Source organism: Podarcis raffonei, chromosome 16, assembly GCF_027172205.1.
Source record: "Podarcis raffonei isolate rPodRaf1 chromosome 16, rPodRaf1.pri, whole genome shotgun sequence".
Classification (NCBI taxonomy): domain Eukaryota; kingdom Metazoa; phylum Chordata; class Lepidosauria; order Squamata; family Lacertidae; genus Podarcis; species Podarcis raffonei.
Window position 1 is genome coordinate 28,656,021 of NC_070617.1, and position 21,861 is coordinate 28,677,881.

Below are 21,861 nucleotides of genomic sequence, written 5' to 3' on the forward strand. Positions count from 1 at the left end.
TGCCTTTGTTGCTGTTATTGTTGTGCCTGCCGCCCCTGGCTGCGCAGGGTGATGTTCCGCCTTGGTTGCTAATGTTGTTGTGCCTGCCACCCCTGCCTGCGAATTGTAATGGTTCTGCCTTGGTTGTTATTGTTGTTCTGCCTGCCGCCACAGCCTGAGAAGTGTTATGGTTCCACCTTGGTTGTTGTTGTTGTGCCTGCCGACCCCTGCCTGCGCAGGGTGATGTTCCCCCGATGTTGATGTTGTGCCTGCCGACAAGTGCCTGCGAATTGTGATTGTTCTGCCTTGGTTGTTCTTGCTGTTGTGCCTGCCGCTCCTCCCTGCAAATTGTGATGGTTCTGACTTGGTTGTTATTGTTGTTCTGCCTGCCGCCGCTGCCTGCGAAGCGTTGTGGTTTTGCCTTGGTGGTGGTGGTGGTTGTTGTGCCTGCCAACCCCTGCCTGCGCAGAGTGATGTTCCGCCTTTGTTGTTGTTGTTGTTGTGCCTGCCGCCCCTGCCTGTGAATTGTGATGGTTCTGCCTTGGTTGTTATTGTTGTTCTGCCTGCCGCCACAGCCTGAGAAGTGTTATGGTTCCACCTTGGTTGTTGTTGTTGTGCCTGCCGACCCCTGCCTGCGCAGGGTGATGTTCGCCCGATGTTGATGTTGTGCCTGCCGACAAGTGCCTGCGAATTGTGATTGTTCTGCCTTGGTTGTTCTTGCTGTTGTGCCTGCCGCTCCTCCCTGCAAATTGTGATGGTTCTGACTTGGTTGTTATTGTTGTTCTGCCTGCCGCCGCTGCCTGCGAAGCGTTGTGGTTTTGCCTTGGTGGTGGTGGTGGTTGTTGTGCCTGCCAACCCCTGCCTGCGCAGAGTGATGTTCCGCCTTTGTTGTTGTTGTTGTTGTGCCTGCTGCCCCTGCCTCCAAATCGTGATGGTTCTGCCTTGGTTGTTGTTGTGCCTGCTGCCCCTGCCTGCGAATTGTGATGGTTCCACTGTGGTTGTTGTTGTGCCTGCCGCCCCTGCCTGCGAACCGTGATGGTTCTGCCTTGGTTGTTGTTATTGTTGTGCCTGCTGCCCCTGCCTGCGAATCGTGATGGTTCTGCCTTGGTTGTTGTTATTGTTGTGCCTGCTGCCCCTGCCTGCGAATCGTGATAGTTCTGCCTTGGTTGTCGTTCTGCCTGCTGCCCCTGCCTCCAAATCATGATGGTTCTGCCTTGGTTGTTGTTCTGCCTGCTGCCCTTGCCTGCGAATTGTGATGGTTCCGCTGTGGTTGTTGTTGTGCCTGCCGCCCCTGCCTGTGAACCGTGATGGTTCTGCCTTGGTTGTTGTTATTGTTGTGCCTGCTGCCCCTGCCTGCGAATCGTGATGGTTCTGCCTTGGTTGTTATTGTTGTTGTTGTGCCTGCCGACCCCTGCCTGCGCAGGGTGATGTTCCGCCTTTGTTGTTGTTGTTGTGCCTCCGGCCCCTGCCTGCGAATCGTGATTGTTCTGCCTTCGTTGTTTTTGTTGTTGTTGTGCCTGCCGATCCCTGCCTGCTCAGGGTGATGTTCCGCCTTTGTTGTTGTTGTTGTGCCTGCCGCCTCTGCCTGCGAATTGTGATGGTTTTGCCTTGGTTGTTGTTGTTGTTGTGCCTACCTCCCCTGCCTGCGAATCGTGATGGTTCTGCCATCATTGTTCTTATTGTTGTGCCTGCCACCCCTGGCTGCGCAGATTGATGTTCCGCCTTTGTTGTTGTTGTTGTGCCTCCTGCCCCTGCCTGCGAATCGTGATTGTTCTACCTTGGTTGATGTTGTAGTTGTGCCTGCCTCCCCTGCCTGCGAATCGTGATGGTCCTGCCTTTGTTGTTGTTATTGTTTTGCCTGCCGCCACTGCCTGCGAAGTGTTATGGTTCCACCTTGGTTGTTGTTGTTGTTGTGCCTGCCGAACCCTGCCTGCGAATCGTGATGGTTCTGCCTTGGTGGTTGTTGTTGTTTTGCCTGCCGCCCCTGCCTGCAAATGGTGATGGTTCTGCCTTGGTTGTTGTTGTTGTGCCTGCTGACCCTTGCCTGCACAGGGTGATGTTCCGCCTTTGTTGTTGTTGTGCCTGCTGCCCCTGCCTGCGAATCATGGTGTTTCTGCCTTCTTTGTTGTTCTGCCAGCTGCCCTTGCCTGCAAATCATGATGGTTCCGCCTTGGCTGTTGTTGTTCTGCTTGCTACCCCTGCCTGCGAATCGTAATGGTTCCACAGTGGTGGTGGTGGTGGTGGTGGTGGTGGTGGTGGTTGTGGTTCTGCCTTGATGGTTCTGCCTTGGTTGTTGTTATTGTTGTGTCTGCCGACTCCTGCCTGCGAATCGTGATGGTTCTCCCTTGGTTGATGCTGTTGTTGTGCCTGCCGCCGCTGCCTGCGAAGCATTATGGTTACACCTTGGTTGTTGTTGTTGTGCCTGCCGACCCCTGCTTGTGCAGGGTGATGATCCACCTTTGTTGTTGTGCCTGCCACCCCTGCCTGTGCAGTGTGATGTTCCGCCTTTGTTGTTGTTGTTGTGCCTGCCGCCCCTGCCTTCAATTTGTGATGGTTCTGCCTTGGTTGTTGTTCTGCCTGCCGACCCCTGCCTGCGAATAGTGATGGTTCTTCCTTGGTTGATGTTGTAGTTGTGCCTGCCGCCCCTGACTGTGAATAGTGATGGTTCTGCCTTCGTTGTTGTTGTTGTTGTTGTGCCTGCCCCCCCTGGCTGCGCATGGTGATGTTCCGCCTTGGTTGATGTTGTAGTTGTGCCTGCCGCCCCTGACTGCGAATCGTGATGGTCCTGCCTTTGTTGTTGTTATTGTTGTGCCTGCCGCCCCTGGCTGCGCAGGGTGATGTTCCGCCTTGGTTGCTAATGTTGTTGTGCCTGCCACCCCTGCCTGCGCAGGGTGATGTTCCCCCGATGTTGATGTTGTGCCTGCCGACAAGTGCCTGCGAATTGTGATTGTTCTGCCTTGGTTGTTCTTGCTGTTGTGCCTGCCGCTCCTCCCTGCAAATTGTGATGGTTCTGACTTGGTTGTTATTGTTGTTCTGCCTGCCGCCGCTGCCTGCGAAGCGTTGTGGTTTTGCCTTGGTGGTGGTGGTGGTTGTTGTGCCTGCCAACCCCTGCCTGCGCAGAGTGATGTTCCGCCTTTGTTGTTGTTGTTGTTGTGCCTGCCGCCCCTGCCTGTGAATTGTGATGGTTCTGCCTTGGTTGTCGTTCTGCCTGCTGCCCCTGCCTCCAAATCGTGATGGTTCTGCCTTGGTTGTTGTTGTGCCTGCTGCCCCTGCCTGCGAATTGTGATGGTTCCACTGTGGTTGTTGTTGTGCCTGCCGCCCCTGCCTGCGAACCGTGATGGTTCTGCCTTGGTTGTTGTTATTGTTGTGCCTGCTGCCCCTGCCTGCGAATCGTGATGGTTCTGCCTTGGTTGTTGTTATTGTTGTGCCTGCTGCCCCTGCCTGCGAATCGTGATAGTTCTGCCTTGGTTGTCGTTCTGCCTGCTGCCCTTGCCTGCGAATTGTGATGGTTCCGCTGTGGTTGTTGTTGTGCCTGCCGCCCCTGCCTGTGAACCGTGATGGTTCTGCCTTGGTTGTTGTTATTGTTGTGCCTGCTGCCCCTGCCTGCGAATCGTGATGGTTCTGCCTTGGTTGTTATTGTTGTTGTTGTGCCTGCCGACCCCTGCCTGCGCAGGGTGATGTTCCGCCTTTGTTGTTGTTGTTGTGCCTCCGGCCCCTGCCTGCGAATCGTGATTGTTCTGCCTTCGTTGTTTTTGTTGTTGTGCCTGCTGCCCCTGCCTGCGAATCGTGATGGTTCTGCCTTGGTTGTTATTGTTGTTGTTGTGCCTGCCGATCCCTGCCTGCTCAGGGTGATGTTCCGCCTTTGTTGTTGTTGTTGTGCCTGCCGCCTCTGCCTGCGAATTGTGATGGTTTTGCCTTGGTTGTTGTTGTGCCTACCTCCCCTGCCTGCGAATCGTGATGGTTCTGCCATCATTGTTCTTATTGTTGTGCCTGCCACCCCTGCCTGCGCAGATTGATGTTCCGCCTTTGTTGTTATTGTTGTGCCTCCTGCCCCTGCCTGCGAATCGTGATGGTTCTGCCTCGGTTGATGTTGTAGTTGTGCCTGCCGCCCCGGACTGCAAATCGTGATGGTCCTGCCTTTGTTGTTGTTATTGTTGTGCCTGCCGCCCCTGGCTGCGCAGGGTGATGTTCCGCCTTCGTGGTTGTTGTTGTTGTGCCTGCCGCCCCTGACTGCGAATCGTGATCGTCCTGCCTTTGTTGTTGTTATTGTTGTGCCTGCCGCCCCTGGCTGCGCAGGGTGATGTTCCGCCTTGGTTGTTGTTGTTGTTGTGCCTCCGGCCCCTGCCTGCGAATCGTGATTGTTCTGCCTTCGTTGTTTTTGTTGTTGTTGTGCCTGCCGATCCCTGCTTGCTCAGGGTGATGTTCCGCCTTTGTTGTTGTTGTTGTTGTTGTGCCTGCCGCCTCTGCCTGCGAATTGTGATGGTTCTGCCATCGTTGTTCTTATTGTTGTGCCTGCCACCCCTGGCTGCGCAGATTGATGTTCCGCCTTTGTTGTTGTTGTTGTGCCTCCCGCCCCGCCTGCGAATCGTGATGGTTCTGCCTTGGTTGTTATTGTTGTTGTTGTGCCTGCCGACCCCTGCCTGCGAATCGTGATGGTTCTCCCTTGGTTGATGCTGTTGTTGTGCCTGCCGCCGCTGCCTGCGAAGCATTATGGTTCCACCTTGGTTGTTGTTGTTGTGCCTGCCGACCCCTGCTTGTGCAGGGTGATGATCCACCTTTGTTGTTGTGCCTGCCACCCCTGCCTGTGCAGTGTGATGTTCCGCCTTTGTTGTTGTTGTTGTGCCTGCCGCCCCTGCCTTCAATTTGTGATGGTTCTGCCTTGGTTGTTGTTCTGCCTGCCGACCCCTGCCTGCGAATAGTGATGGTTCTTCCTTGGTTGATGTTGTAGTTGTGCCTGCCGCCCCTGACTGTGAATAGTGATGGTTCTGCCTTCGTTGTTGTTGTTGTTGTGCCTGCCCCCCCTGGCTGCGCAGGGTGATGTTCCGCCTTGGTTGATGTTGTAGTTGTGCCTGCCGCCCCTGACTGCGAATCGTGATGGTCCTGCCTTTGTTGCTGTTATTGTTGTGCCTGCCGCCCCTGGCTGCGCAGGGTGATGTTCCGCCTTGGTTGCTAATGTTGTTGTGCCTGCCACCCCTGCCTGCGAATTGTAATGGTTCTGCCTTGGTTGTTATTGTTGTTCTGCCTGCCGCCACAGCCTGAGAAGTGTTATGGTTCCACCTTGGTTGTTGTTGTTGTGCCTGCCGACCCCTGCCTGCGCAGGGTGATGTTCCCCCGATGTTGATGTTGTGCCTGCCGACAAGTGCCTGCGAATTGTGATTGTTCTGCCTTGGTTGTTCTTGCTGTTGTGCCTGCCGCTCCTCCCTGCAAATTGTGATGGTTCTGACTTGGTTGTTATTGTTGTTCTGCCTGCCGCCGCTGCCTGCGAAGCGTTGTGGTTTTGCCTTGGTGGTGGTGGTGGTTGTTGTGCCTGCCAACCCCTGCCTGCGCAGAGTGATGTTCCGCCTTTGTTGTTGTTGTTGTTGTGCCTGCCGCCCTGCCTGTGAATTGTGATGGTTCTGCCTTGGTTGTCGTTCTGCCTGCTGCCCCTGCCTCCAAATCGTGATGGTTCTGCCTTGGTTGTTGTTGTGCCTGCTGCCCCTGCCTGCGAATTGTGATGGTTCCACTGTGGTTGTTGTTGTGCCTGCCGACCCTGCCTGCGAACCGTGATGGTTCTGCCTTGGTTGTTGTTATTGTTGTGCCTGCTGCCCCTGCCTGCGAATCGTGATGGTTCTGCCTTGGTTGTTGTTATTGTTGTGCCTGCTGCCCCTGCCTGCGAATCGTGATAGTTCTGCCTTGGTTGTCATTCTGCCTGCTGCCCCTGCCTCCAAATCATGATGGTTCTGCCTTGGTTGTTGTTCTGCCTGCTGCCCTTGCCTGCGAATTGTGATGGTTCCGCTGTGGTTGTTGTTGTGCCTGCCGCCCCTGCCTGTGAACCGTGATGGTTCTGCCTTGGTTGTTGTTATTGTTGTGCCTGCTGCCCCTGCCTGCGAATCGTGATGGTTCTGCCTTGGTTGTTATTGTTGTTGTTGTGCCTGCCGACCCCTGCCTGCGCAGGGTGATGTTCCGCCTTTGTTGTTGTTGTTGTGCCTCCGGCCCCTGCCTGCGAATCGTGATTGTTCTGCCTTCGTTGTTTTTGTTGTTGTTGTGCCTGCCGATCCCTGCCTGCTCAGGGTGATGTTCCGCCTTTGTTGTTGTTGTTGTGCCTGCCGCCTCTGCCTGCGAATTGTGATGGTTTTGCCTTGGTTGTTGTTGTTGTTGTGCCTACCTCCCCTGCCTGCGAATCGTGATGGTTCTGCCATCATTGTTCTTATTGTTGTGCCTGCCACCCCTGGCTGTGCAGATTGATGTTCCGCCTTTGTTGTTGTTGTTGTGCCTCCTGCCCCTGCCTGCGAATCGTGATGGTTCTGCCTCGGTTGATGTTGTAGTTGTGCCTGCCGCCCCGGACTGCAAATCGTGATGGTCCTGCCTTTGTTGTTGTTATTGTTGTGCCTGCCGCCCCTGGCTGCGCAGGGTGATGTTCCGCCTTCGTGGTTGTTGTTGTTGTGCCTGCCGCCCCTGACTGCGAATCGTGATCGTCCTGCCTTTGTTGTTGTTATTGTTGTGCCTGCCGCCCCTGGCTGTGCAGGGTGATGTTCCGCCTTGGTTGTTGTTGTTGTTGTGCCTCCGGCCCCTGCCTGCGAATCGTGATTGTTCTGCCTTCGTTGTTTTTGTTGTTGTTGTGCCTGCCGATCCCTGCCTGCTCAGGGTGATGTTCCGCCTTTGTTGTTGTTGTTGTTGTTGTGCCTGCCGCCTCTGCCTGCGAATTGTGATGGTTCTGCCATCGTTGTTCTTATTGTTGTGCCTGCCACCCCTGGCTGCGCAGATTGATGTTCCGCCTTTGTTGTTGTTGTTGTGCCTCCCGCCCCGCCTGCGAATCGTGATGGTTCTGCCTTGGTTGTTATTGTTGTTGTTGTGCCTGCCGACCCCTGCCTGCGAATCGTGATGGTTCTCCCTTGGTTGATGTTGTTGTTGTGCCTGCCGCCGCTGCCTGCGAAGCATTATGGTTCCGCCTTGGTTGTTGTTGTTGTGCCTGCCGACCCCTGCTTGTGCAGGGTGATGATCCACCTTTGTTGTTGTGCCTGCCACCCCTGCCTGTGCAGTGTGATGTTCCGCCTTTGTTGTTGTTGTTGTGCCTGCCGCCCCTGCCTTCAATTTGTGATGGTTCTGCCTTGGTTGTTGTTCTGCCTGCCGACCCCTGCCTGCGAATAGTGATGGTTCTTCCTTGGTTGATGTTGTAGTTGTGCCTGCCGCCCCTGACTGTGAATAGTGATGGTTCTGCCTTCGTTGTTGTTGTTGTTGTGCCTGCCCCCCCTGGCTGCGCAGGGTGATGTTCCGCCTTGGTTGATGTTGTAGTTGTGCCTGCCGCCCCTGACTGCGAATCGTGATGGTCCTGCCTTTGTTGTTGTTATTGTTGTGCCTGCCGCCCCTGGCTGCGCAGGGTGATGTTCCGCCTTGGTTGCTAATGTTGTTGTGCCTGCCACCCCTGCCTGCGAATTGTAATGGTTCTGCCTTGGTTGTTATTGTTGTTCTGCCTGCCGCCACAGCCTGAGAAGTGTTATGGTTCCACCTTGGTTGTTGTTGTTGTGCCTGCCACCCCTGCCTGCGCAGGGTGATGTTCCCCCGATGTTGATGTTGTGCCTGCCGACAAGTGCCTGCGAATTGTGATTGTTCTGCCTTGGTTGTTCTTGCTGTTGTGCCTGCCGCTCCTCCCTGCAAATTGTGATGGTTCTGACTTGGTTGTTATTGTTGTTCTGCCTGCCGCCGCTGCCTGCGAAGCGTTGTGGTTTTGCCTTGGTGGTGGTGGTGGTTGTGCCTGCCAACCCCTGCCTGCGCAGAGTGATGTTCCGCCTTTGTTGTTGTTGTTGTTGTGCCTGCTGCCCCTGCCTGTGAATTGTGATGGTTCTGCCTTGGTTGTCGTTCTGCCTGCTGCCCCTGCCTCCAAATCGTGATGGTTCTGCCTTGGTTGTTGTTGTGCCTGCTGCCCCTGCCTGCGAATTGTGATGGTTCCACTGTGGTTGTTGTTGTGCCTGCCGCCCCTGCCTGCGAACCATGATGGTTCTGCCTTGGTTGTTGTTATTGTTGTGCCTGCTGCCCCTGCCTGCGAATCGTGATGGTTCTGCCTTGGTTGTTGTTATTGTTGTGCCTGCTGCCCCTGCCTGCGAATCGTGATAGTTCTGCCTTGGTTGTCGTTCTGCCTGCTGCCCTTGCCTGCGAATTGTGATGGTTCCGCTGTGGTTGTTGTTGTGCCTGCCGCCCCTGCCTGTGAACCGTGATGGTTCTGCCTTGGTTGTTGTTATTGTTGTGCCTGCTGCCCCTGCCTGCGAATCGTGATGGTTCTGCCTTGGTTGTTATTGTTGTTGTTGTGCCTGCCGACCACTGCCTGCGCAGGGTGATGTTCCGCCTTTGTTGTTGTTGTTGTGCCTCCGGCCCCTGCCTGCGAATCGTGATTGTTCTGCCTTCGTTGTTTTTGTTGTTGTGCCTGCTGCCCCTGCCTGCGAATCGTGATGGTTCTGCCTTGGTTGTTATTGTTGTTGTTGTGCCTGCCAATCCCTGCCTGCTCAGGGTGATGTTCCGCCTTTGTTGTTGTTGTTGTGCCTGCCGCCTCTGCCTGCGAATTGTGATGGTTTTGCCTTGGTTGTTGTTGTTGTTGTGCCTACCTCCCCTGCCTGCGAATCGTGATGGTTCTGCCATCATTGTTCTTATTGTTGTGCCTGCCACCCCTGGCTGCGCAGATTGATGTTCCGCCTTTGTTGTTGTTGTTGTGCCTCCTGCCCCTGCCTGCGAATCGTGATGGTTCTGCCTCGGTTGATGTTGTAGTTGTGCCTGCCGCCCCGGACTGCAAATCGTGATGGTCCTGCCTTTGTTGTTGTTATTGTTGTGCCTGCTGCCCCTGGCTGCGCAGGGTGATGTTCCGCCTTCGTGGTTGTTGTTGTTGTGCCTGCCGCCCCTGACTGCGAATCGTGATCGTCCTGCCTTTGTTGTTGTTATTGTTGTGCCTGCCGCCCCTGGCTGCGCAGGGTGATGTTCCGCCTTGGTTGTTGTTGTTGTTGTGCCTCCGGCCCCTGCCTGCGAATCGTGATTGTTCTGCCTTCGTTGTTTTTGTTGTTGTTGTGCCTGCCGATCCCTGCCTGCTCAGGGTGATGTTCCGCCTTTGTTGTTGTTGTTGTTGTTGTTGTTGTGCCTGCCGCCTCTGCCTGCGAATTGTGATTGTTCTGCCTTGGTTGTTCTTGCTGTTGTGCCTGCCGCTCCTCCCTGCAAATTGTGATGGTTCTGACTTGGTTGTTATTGTTGTTCTGCCTGCCGCCGCTGCCTGCGAAGCGTTGTGGTTTTGCCTCGGTGGTGGTGGTGGTGGTGGTGGTTGTGCCTGCCAACCCCTGCCTGCGCAGAGTGATGTTCCGCCTTTGTTGTTGTTGTGCCTGCCGCCCCTGCCTGTGAATTGTGATGGTTCTGCCTTGGTTGTTGTTGTTGTGCCTGCCGACCCTGCCTGCGAATCGTGATAGTTCTGCCTTGGTTGTTGTTCTGCCTGCCGACCCCTGCCTGCGCAGGGTGATGTTCCGCCGTGGTTGTTGTTGTTGTGCCTGCCGACCCCTGCCTGCGAATCGTGATGGTTCTTCCTTGGTTGATGTTGTAGTTGTGCCTGCCGCCCCTGACTGCGAATAGTGATGGTTCTGCCTTCGTTGTTGTTGTTGTTGTTGTTGTGCCTGCCGCCCCTGGCTGCGCAGGGTGATGTTCCGCCTTGGTGGTTGTTGTGGTTGTGCCTGCCGCCCCTGGCTGCGCAGGGTGATGTTCCGCCTTGGTTGCTAATGTTGTTGTGCCTGCCGCCCCTGCCTGCGAATTGTAATGGTTCTGCCTTGGTTGTTATTGTTCTTCTGCCTGCCGACACACCCTGAGAAGTGTTATGGTTCCACCTTGGTTGTTGTTGTTGTGCCTGCCGACCCCTGCCTGCGCAGGGCGATGTTCCCCCGATGTTGATGTTGTGCCTGCCGACAAGTGCCTGCGACTCGTGATGGTTCCGCTGTGGTTGTTGTGGTTGTTGTGCCTGCCGCTCCTGACTGCGAATCATGATGGTTCTGCCTTTGTTGTTCTTGTTGTTGTGCCTGCCACCCCTGGCTGCACAGGGTGATGTTCCGTCTTGGTTGTTGTTGTGCCTGCTGCCCCTGCCTGCGAATTGCGATGGTTCTGACTTGGTTGTTATTGTTGTTCTGCCTGCCGCTGCTGCCTGCAAAGCATTATGGTTCCGCCTTTGTTGTTGATGTTGTTGTTGTACCTGCCGACCCCTGCCTGCGCAGGGTGATGCTCCCCCGATGTTGTTGTTGTGCCTGCCACCCCTGCCTGTAAATCGTGATGGTTCCACCTTGGTTGTTGTTGTTGTGCCTGCCGCCCCTGCCTGCGAAGCGTGATGGTTCCGCCTTGATTTATGTTCTTGTTGTTGTTGTGCCTGCCGTCCCTGCCTGCGAATCGTGATGGTTCTGCCTTGGCTGTTGTTGTTCTGCCTGCCACCCCTGCCTGCACAGGGGCATGTTCCGCCTTGGTTGTTATTGTTGTTGTGCCTGCCACCCCTGCCTGCAAAGTGTGATGGTTCTGCCTTGGTTTTTGTTGTTGTTCTGCCTACCGCCTCTGCCTGGCAATAGTGATGGTTCTGCCACACAAAAATTGTATAGTCGAATCGACAGTATATGGATTACTAAGGATATGACAATTAAAGCAGAGAATACCGAAATATTACCAAAAACACTCACAGATCACAATCCAGTATCATTAACTCTTAAAGGAAAAGAGGAGAAAGGGGGGGGGAAGGTGGAGAATGAATGTTTTCCTATTAAAAAACCAAAAAGTAATACAAATATCCAGAAAGTTGATTACTTTAGGGGATATTTAGGGGATATTTCATACAACAAAACTCAATAGCATATAAGAATAAAGAAAAAAAGAAAAGGGAGCTTTTAGAAGAAATTAAAAGGAAGGAAAAATTGGCCTATGCAAGCAAAAATAAAGAGAGATTAAATCAAGAAATTAAATTATTGAGAGTAGAATACAATAAAATTATAGAACTGTTGGCAGAACAACAAATCAAATTTTGGAAATATAAAAATTTTGAATGGGCAATTAAACTGGGAAGATCCTTGCCAGGCAATTAAAGAAACAAAGAAATGAAAAATTAATAAATAAGATAAAATTAGAAGAGAGGACAATAGGGGATATTACAGAAATTCAAAAAGAATTTGAAAAATATTATAAAAATTATATCAAAAGATGAAGTGTCAATAGAAGAAATAGAGGAATATATAAAGAAAAATAAATTAATAGAGATAGCAGAAGAAGACCATAAATTATTAAATGAACCAATATCAACCGTAGAAATTAAGGAATCAATTCAAAAATTAAAAATAGGGAAATCCCCAGGACCAGACGGCATACCAGCAGAATACTATAAAGAAACGTTAAATGAATTAATTGACCCACTAAAAGAAGTAATAGAGGAAGCGGTAGAGAAGGGGAATATTCCAGACTCTTGGACTCAAGCGTATATAACGCTCCTGCCAAAACAAGGTACAGACTTGGAATCTGTCTCAAATTATAGACCCATTTTGCTGTTAAATTCGGATTATAAAACTTATGCAGGATTATTGGCTAACAGGTTGAAAAAAATAATAGGAAAAATAATACATAAAAATCAGGCTGGATTTGTGGAAGGAAGACAAATAAAGGATAATATTAGAAGTATAATAGACATAATGGAATATCTACAAGTAAGAAGAGATAAACAAGCAACCCTGATTTCAAGTGATGTGGAGAAGGCTTTCGATAAAATCTCATGGGAATTTATGAAAAAACTATTAAAAGAATTGTGTCTAGGTGAAAAATTCCAAAAAGGTATAAATGCAATATATAACCAACAGAAAGCAAAAATTATTATTAATGGAGAGTTTGGAGAAGAAATCAATATCTTTAAAGGTACAAGACAGGGATGCCCCCTATCCCCAATGTTGTTTATAATAGTATTAGAGGTTCTATTAAAGAAAATAAGGCAGGACAATCAAATAAGAGGAATAGTAGTTGGTGAAAAAAGATATAAGTTAAGAGCCTTTGCAGATGATGTTATGATCACAACAGAAAATCCCCTACAATGCACACCTAGAATATTGGAATGTATAAACGAATATGGCAGATTAGCAGGATTCAAATTAAACTGTGGGAAAACCAAAATACTAGTGAAAAATATGGAAGAAAAATATAAAGTGAAATTACAAGAAATTACAGGATTGGAAATTAAAAAGAAATTAAGGTATCTTGGAATAAATTTAACAACAAATACTATAGATTTAAGTAATGAGAACTATGGGAAAACATGGAATGAAATAAAAAAGGATTTGCTAGTATGGGGGAAATTAAATCTTTCCTTACTAGGGAAAATATCGGGGATAAAGATGAACATATTACCAAGGATGATGTTTTTATTTCAAAGTATCCCAATACTAGGAGGAGATAAATGTTTTAATAATTGGAAAAGAGATTTGGCCAAATTCGTGTGGTCAGGAAAGAAACCAAGAATAAAACACAAAATAATGATAGACAAGAGGGAGAGAGGAGGATTTGGCCTCCCTGATATGGAGTTATATCATGATGCGGTGGGTCTGACCTGGCTAAAAGAATGGATCAAATTAGATGACTCAGATGTATTGGACTTAGAGGGAGTAGAGACGAGATTTGGATAGCATGCCTATCTAATAGATGAAAAAGTCAAAGTACATAAAGGCTTTCTAGGGCATATAGTCAGAAAGTCTATATATAAAATATGGGAGAAATATAAAAGACTTCTAGAACCAAAAACTCCTTGGTGAGCATCGCCGGCAGAAATTGTCGCAGTGAAAAAATTAAATATGAAAGAAAATTGGGCTACCTATCAAATTGTATTGAAGGAAGAAAACGGAAAATTGGAATTAAAGGATTATACAGAAATTAAAGCTCATGTTACTGACTGGTTCCAATATATTCAAATTAAGTATAGATTAGCGAAAGACAAAAAGTTAGGATTTGAAAAAGAAATATCAAAATTTGATACTTAATACAAGAAAAATAAAAAAATATATCTAAATTATATAATCTGATCATAGAGTGGGAAACAAAGGATGAATTGGTTAAAGCATCCATGATTAAATGGGCGCAAGATATTGGGGAAAATATTATGTTTGAACTATGGGAAAAATTGTGGAAAGAAGATATGAAATTCACTATGTGTTATATATTGAAAGAAAATTACCTTAAAATACAACATAGATGGTATTTAACACCGGAAAGAATAGCAAAAATGGATAAAAATTGTAGCGATGTCTGCTGGCGATGCAACACTGGAAAAGGTACTATGATACACATACGGTGGAATTGTTTAAACATCAAACAATTTTGGGAAACAATATATAACGAAATGAAAAAAATGTTTAGATATTCATTTAGGAAAACATCAGAAGGTTTTCTTTAAAGAAGACAAGACATTATATTTCTACGCAACAGTAGCCGCAAGGCTATTGATTGCAAAAAATTGGAAAAGTGGTATTATACCGGCAAAAATAGAGTGGCTTGCCTAATTATTGGAGTGCTACAATACATCCAAAACAATGGGAGAAATTGGAAGGATCTCAAAAGAGAAGATAGACAGGGATTGGAAGGTGTTTAAAGGATACTTGCAAAACCATATCGAAAAATCAGAACTCCTATTAGAATAAACAAGTTCCGTTTTAAATACTGAAATACTAAATAAGATAGATAACAATGTGTAATAGAAAAAGAAGCATGAAATTAGGTTAAAGGTGTGTGAAAGAAAGTAATAGAAGTGGAAAGAAATTGCAATTGAGTAGATTGGAAGTCTAACACAAAGGTGGGGTGAGGAGTGGTGGATGGTGATGGGAAAAGGAATTATCTGTGGGACTGAATGTAGGTATGTTTGAATATATTTAAGGATTGTATGAAATGTATGTTTGTATGCTTGTATATTCGCAATATGTGTGTATTAATGCTGAATTATTTTAACAATAAAAACTAAAAAAAAAAAAAATTTAAGTGATGCTTCCGCCTGGCTTTTTGTTGTTGTTGTTGTTGTGCCTGCCGCCCCTGCCTGTGAATTGTGATGGTTCTGCCTTCGTTGTTGTAGCCTATCCATTACCAAAGATAGGAGATTTATTGGCGAAGGTTAGGACTGGGAAAATCTTCCACAGTGTGGAAGGAGATCAAAAGAGATTTAGAAATGTGGGATAGATTAAAGCTGTCAATGAGTGGGAGAATGTCAGCAATTAAAATGAATTTACTTCCGAAAATGTTATTTTTGTTCCAAACGATCCCGATAATTAGAGGTCTAAGACAATTCAAAGAATGGCAAAAGACTCTCTCGCGCTCATATGGCAAGGGAGTTGACCAAGAATTAAATGCAAAATATTGACGGACAGGAAGGAAAGAGGGGGGTTCGCTGTACCTGACTTGAAACTTTATTTTGAAGCAGCTTGTTTATGCTGGATAAAGGATTGGATAACCCTGGAAAACCCAGACTTGTTAGATTTGGAGGGACACATCAATAGATATGGGTGGCACTCTTACCTCTGGTATGGTAAAGCAAAACTGCATAGAGGGTTTACAAACCATGTGATAAGGGGTGCTCTCTTTGAAGTTTGGGACAGAAATAAGAACCTGCTGGAAAGGAAAACACCGTGGTGGGTGTCACCAATCGATATGTTAACGGTTAAAAAACTGAACATGGAAGGGAGACGGGCCACATACGAGGAGATTCTGATGAAATCTGAGAAAGGTTGGAAATTGAAGCCCTACAATTGCATTGCAGAAAAATTGACAGGATGGTTGTAATACCATCAAGTCAATGATGTTCTTAAAGACGATAAAAAACTAGGATTTGAAGATAAGAAATCGAAATTCCAAACAGATATTATAGAAAGTAAGCTCAAACCACTCTCGAAAATGTACAATCTTTTATTAGAATGGAACACAAAAGATGAATTCATAAAAGAAGCCATGACAAAATGGGCTATTGACTTGGGACATAACATAGACTATGATGCATGGGCTAAACTTTGGAATGAGACTCTAAAATTCACTGCATGCTCTGCTTTAAAAGAGAATGTTATGAAAATGGTCTATCGTTGGTATCTCACTCCCACCAGACTGGCAAAAATGTATAGGACAAGTAGCCAAACTTGTTAGAAATGCAGGGAAAAGGACGTCAATTTCTACCACATGTGGTGGTCATGTAATAAAATAAAAGAGTTTTGGGAATCGATCTATAATGAGTTAAAAAAGATGTTTAAATATACCTTTCCAAAAAAGCCGGAAGAATTTCTGCTAGGCTTGGTGGGAGAAGATATTAAGAAGACAGACCAAAGATTATATCTGTATGCAACAACAGCAGCCAGAGTTTTGATGGCCTAAAAGTGGAAGTCACAGGCAATTCCGACCTGTAAGGGAATGGCAGATAAAGCTGGTCGAATATGCTGAAATGGCAAAATTGACACACAGAATTTGCAATCAGGAGGAGATGAAGTACCAAAAAGAATGGAGTAAATTTATGGTTTGTATAAGTGAGAACTGTAGAAATATGAAAACGTTGGCAGGATTGAATTAAATCTTATGTCACGGAGTAATTTTTAACCAATGAAACTGTGAATTATAGATTGGAATAAGAAAACTTGCGGAAGGGAAGGACGGAAGTCAACGGCTCTATGGAGCATAAAGTAGGATATATGTAATATGTAATGTGTAATAAGATTTGATGTTTTTGTTGGTTGGTGTTGGTGTTCTTAAATCTGAAATAAAAAGCATTTGAGGGGGGGGGAGGACTGGGAAAATCTTCACTAAATTGGACTTGAGGGGGGCGTATAATCTGATCAGAATCCGAGAGGGAGATGAGTGGAGAACCACCTTTTACACCCTTCTTGGGTCATATGAGTTCTTAGTCATGCCCTATGGCTTACAGGCAGGCACGCCCACGTTTCAATCCTTTATACAGCACGTATTGGGGTCACTGCTGTACAAAAACTGTGTGTGTGATTTGGAGGATGTGCTAATTGTCTCAGAAACGGAGGAGGAACATGTGAAGCACGTGAAAGAGGTATTGGAGAGGTTAAAAAGGCGCAAGTTGTATGCCAAGTTAGAGAAATGCCAGTTCCATGTGCCAGAAGTGGAATTTTTGGGCTACCGCCTCTCAGCAGGAGGTGTGCACATGGAAAAACGAAAGGTGAAAAGTGTGCTGGAATGGAAGCCGCCCAAGAGTCAGTAGAGCATGAGGCTCTTAATCTCAGAGTTGTGGGTTCAGACTTTCAGGTACAGTCTGATGCAGCTGGTTCCCTGGGGCTTGGTGTCTACTTTAGGGGGCGCTGGTGTGCTCAGCGTTGGCCTACCAGCTGGCAAGGAAAACCTGTCACGCATGACCTCACCTTCTTAGAATTTTCCTATCGTAGTTCCGGTGCACTTATGGGCTGATGAGTTCAGGAATCACCAGGTATGCTTCTGGACTGACAATGGACTTGTCAGTGCCAAGCGGTCATCAGTGTCCTGTCTAAGTAATCATCGCACTCTCCTAGGGTGTCAAACCTGCTCCGGTCCTTTGTCCTTTTGGGCTTAGAATTAATCATCTATTTCTCTGCCAAATTTACACCTAGGGTTAACAATGACATCGCGGATGCTCTGTCTCGTTTTCAGATGGACTGCTTCCGCCCACTAGCACCAGAGGCGCAGCAATTGCCACAGCCATTCCTGGAGCACCTTGGGAGCCTTGGGAACATGATGTCCTGAAGGGAGTATTGGCTTCAGTGGTCCCGTCCACGCTTAGACCTTATAAGAACGCTTGGTCGGACTTCATGGAGTTGCAAGGCAAATTTAAAAATGCTAGGCTTGACACACACCCTACCAAGGCTGAAGTTCTGCAATACTTGGTACATTTGAGGGAGGTGGGTCGCGCAGCAAAGACTCTTAAACATCCAGTCAGCTGCAATCTCCATCTTCTGAAAGGCTATTTACTCCATAGACCCTTGTACGGATTTCTGAGTGTGAAAGGCACTGGGGGGCTGGCGCAGGCTGCAGCCTCCCAGCAGTGATGGTAGAAGGCCCATAACTTATGACATTCTATGCCAAATCCAAATAATAATAACAATAATAATATCAATAAAATCCAATAACAAATCCAAATAGTAATAGTAACATCAATAATAATAAATATAATAATAATAATAATAATAATAATAATAATAATAATAATAATAAATTTAAAAATAAAAATAAAAAATTAATTAGTATCTGTTGGTCCGAGTACAAGGCCCGGTTATTTTTTCGGCTGCATAATCCATTGCATCCTTTGTCGCTCTGCGCGTTGGCGAAGTGGTTTGTGAGGGCCAACAAGATTCCGTTGCCTGGGGAAGTTTATTGAGAGACCTGACCTTGTCCAGATCCAAATTAGTCCTGCATGTCCGATGTTCCAAAACTGATCAGCAGGGAAAGGAGGCCTTACTCGGCTCCAAGCAACTACCGTATTTTTCACTCTGTAGGACGCACTTTTTCCCCTCCAAAAATGAAGGGAAAATGTGTGTGCGTCCTATGGAGTGAATGCAGGCTTCCGGAAGCTATCCGCAAGCCTTCAGAGCGCAGCCTGCAGCCCGAAGCCCGGGGAGCGCAGTGCTGCACACCCCGGGCTTGGGGCAGCTATCCGCAAGCCTTCGGATAGCAGCAAGCTCCGGGAGTGAAGGCGAGGTTGCGTGCAACCTCGCTGCCGCTCCCGGACCCGTTCTGGGGGCTGGGGTTGGAGGAAGCTCGGGCTTCCCCAGCCCCAGCCCCATGGCTAAAAAGGAAGCCGCTCGCTGTCTTGGCTTCTGCCAAAGCCGCGCGCAGCCTCTCCTGGCTGGAGAGGTTGTGCGTGGCTAAAGAGGAAGCCAAGATAGCCAGTGGGATGGATCCTGCTGGCTGTCTTGGCTTCTTTGCTCTTTGGGGCTGGGGGGGGATAATTTTCCCCCCTTTATTCCCCCCCCCAAAAAAAACTAGGTGCGCCCTATGGTCTGGTGCGCCCTATATAGAGCGAAAAATACGGTAGTCACAATGGGCCATGCCCAGTAAAGGGCACTAGACATTTCATGTACGTGAGACCAACTGTCTCAGGCCCATTCCTCATAAATTTGGATGGCTTCCACCTTAAACGGCATCAGTTCATGCGCGCTATGCAAAGGGCGATTGCTGCCTATGGTTTACCCCCAGCTGAATTTGTGGCCAACTCCTTTCGGATTGGGGCCGCCACCACAGCAATGCATTTGGGACTCTCAGCTGAATGGATGAAGGACTTGGGGCGTGGAAGTCTGATACTTTTAAGGGATATATTCGTAAGACCTTGTGATTGTTCATGGTATACCTGACCTGGCTTTGTTACCGTCTTTTGCTTTCAGGAAACGTTGTGGTGCACATTTGGATTACAGGCCACAGCATTGTCCACTGGGCTAGTAACCGTGCTGTCAACTGTGGCCTGGGGTGCAGGCTGGATCTTCCACTAAAAAAATGAAGTTTCCCGAATCGCACAGTGCGCTGGGCAGAATTTATGCCTGCAGTGAAAGCCAGAGCCACTTTGGAAGGTCCCCTCATGCTCTGGTTATTCAGCTGGGGGGAAATGACTTGGCCAATTGGAAAGGCGTGGACTTGATGTGGCACATTTACAATGACTTCAATGAACTGATTGCCTCATTGCCAGATTCAACCCTAATTTGGTCACCACTGCTGGCGAAGCATGTATGGAGGGACTGTCGGTGCCTTATTGCGATAAAGCCAGGAAGCTTTTGGTACATTTGGCGGTGCATAGAGTGGCAGCTCTGGGGGGTTGGGTCATTGACCACCCCAACATCCAGTTCAGCTAAGTGGCTCTGTACCAAGAGGATGGTGTACATATTTCCGATGTGGGAAACGATGTGTAGTTGGCGGATATGATGGCTGGGATTAGGGATTGGTTGCAGGTTTGAGGGTATTGGCGGCGAGCTATTGCTTGAGTGGTGGTTAGGCATTGGTAAGTGTATTGTTATGCAGATGAGTGGGGGGGGAGGAAGCGCCATCACCTTCCCCCATATCGAAGGGTAGTCCGGTAAAGGAAGCCTATGGAGGTGTGGGCCTAAGGCATGACCCCAGGGGAGCTCCTAGTTGATGTGCATCAGCAGGACTCCCCCTACTGGTGGTTAACCCTTGCCGGTCTTCAAGCAATCAGGCTGAAGCCGGTTAGACGATAGGACCAATGCCTAAGCCAATACCGCTCAATTCCTGTAATCAGTAAAGTTGTGGCCTAATTTGACCCATTAACCTTAAATTCTGGTGTCTTGTCTCTTTATTTCCATGGTGGGAGGTGGGAACTCGCCACGCAACTGCAAACCTTCCCTGGGATCTGGCTCATTTATGACACGGGGCAATTGTTGAGCTTGTGTAACCTCACAACTCCCCTACCTCATTGTGACATGATGATGATGATGTATCAGTGATGTATCAGTGATGGTTCTGGACACGTATTCTGGTCAGGAGGGAAGGTCTTCAAAGAGCTTGCAACCCATGTTCAGGGTTCTTACTCTGTGTGGGGACCTGTTGCGCAACAATAAAGATTGTGGTTAAGAGCGGTAGTCTCGTAATCTGGGTAACCGGGTTCGCGTCTCCGCTCGTCCACATGCAGCTGCTGGGTGACCTTGGGCCAGTCACACTTCTGTGAAGTCTCTCAGCCCCACTTACCTCACAGAGTGTTTGTTGTGGGGGAGGAAGGGAAAGGAGATTGTTAGCTGCTTTGAGACTCCTGAAGGGGAGTGAAAGGCGGGATATCAAATCCAAACTCTCCTTCTTCTTCTTCTTCTTCTTCTTCTTCTTCTTCTTCTTCTTCTTCTCACTACTGTTCCATTGCCATCTTGGAAGTGCCCCTCTTGGCTAGGCAATTCTTCTTGTGCCCTGGCAAAGCATTTCTTCCTGTGCCCTGTACTTAGGAAGGCCCCAGCCCTGCAAAGTCCTACTGGCCACAGGGCCTGGCTCCTCCACGCACTCCTGACACCTGGGATTCTTCACCCTGGCCGGGCCTTCTGCGCCCTGGCCAGATCCTCTCTCTTCCTGGCTGCTTCCTTCACTGCTAGTTTGCTGCAAACCTTCTCTGGAATCTGGCTCATTTATGACACGGGGCAATTGTTGAGCTGAGCTTCTGTAACCTCACGACTCCCCTACCTCATTGTGACATGATGATGATGTATCAGTGATGTATCAATGATGGTTCTGGGCATGTTTTCTGGTGGGGAGGGAAGGTCTTCAAAGAGCTTGCAACCCATGTTCAGGGTTCTTACTCTGTGTGGGGGCCTGTTGCGCAACAATAAAGATTGTGGTTGTTGTAAACAAAATCTGCCCTTTTTCCCTTAGTATCCAAGAGTCCATATAGTCTTTACATAGGTTCCCTATTGGTAGGAGAAAATAACAGAGGCCAACCAGAGAATATTGAGAAGCAAAGCAACTAGTAAGCTTGATCTTTATTGATCTGTTGCAACAGGGTGCTCCCCTCACACGCAGGAAAGGAGGAGGAACCCAGAACAATGGTGTGCAAGGCCTTATAAAGACTTTTGAAATTGCCACCCTGTAGATCTAGACCACCCCCAGAAACATCATACATACATCACAGAAGGGGTGTAACCTAAGACCACCCCCAGATACATCAAACCTACGTCACAGAAAAGGCGGTCTAAAACAGAAATTTGAATGTTGTTTTTCCTGTTTGCCATGTTATCTGACTGCCTTTCCTGATAGTCTGTCACCCATTAAAATGCTGATTACTCAATTCATGAGACAATAGGAAGGCTCCCTGACCCACCCACCCCCCTCCCTCCTTGCAGAGAGAACATTTGGTCAGTTTGGGAATCAAAATGGTTTCAGGTTGATCTTCCTGTGCTGATCTATGTAAGTGCTTGGTTGGTACACCTATGAACATTACCATATATCAAGACCTAAAATTCCTGTCACAGTACCATATACAGTGGTACCTCAGGTTAAGTACTTAATTCGTTCCAGAGGTCCGTACTTAACCTGAAACTGTTCTTAACCTGAAGCACCACTTTAGCTAATGGGGCCTCCCGCTGCCGCTGCGCCGCCAGAGTGCGATTTCTATTCTCATCCTGAAGCAAAATTCTTAACCTGAAGCACTATTTCTGGATTAGCGGAGTCTGTAACCTGAAGCGTATATAACCTGAGGTACCAATGTACTATCTATGGGAAAGCGCAGCTTGGTTTTGGATTGCTTTGGTTTTGGAACGGACTTCTGGAATGGATTAAGCTTGAGAACCAAAGTACCACTGTACTTTAAAAGGGGGGGGGGTCATGGTTTGGTGGCAAAGCACACCATTTGCACACAGAATGTCCCCAAGTTTGATATCTGGCATTGGGCGGACTTCAGATAGATGGGTCCCTGGGCCAAGCACTTTCTCATAGGCCCCTCCTCTGACACTGGAACCTAGCAGTACCAGATTTCTGCAACGAGCTGCCCTCCCCCCCCCCCCCCACAATGCCCCCGATGTAGCCTCACTCCTGGGGCATTGTAGAAAATTAAAATGGCAGGTCGGTACGGCTGCCCAGTGCTGTTTGGTCACTTGTAACCCTACCTGGAGATGCATGGCTTTGAATCTTTTGGCTCAAAACAAAGGGCTGAATTAAATAGATATTAAAGCAAAGATTATGGGATAATGCACGCAGTGACTTGCGATCTCGATC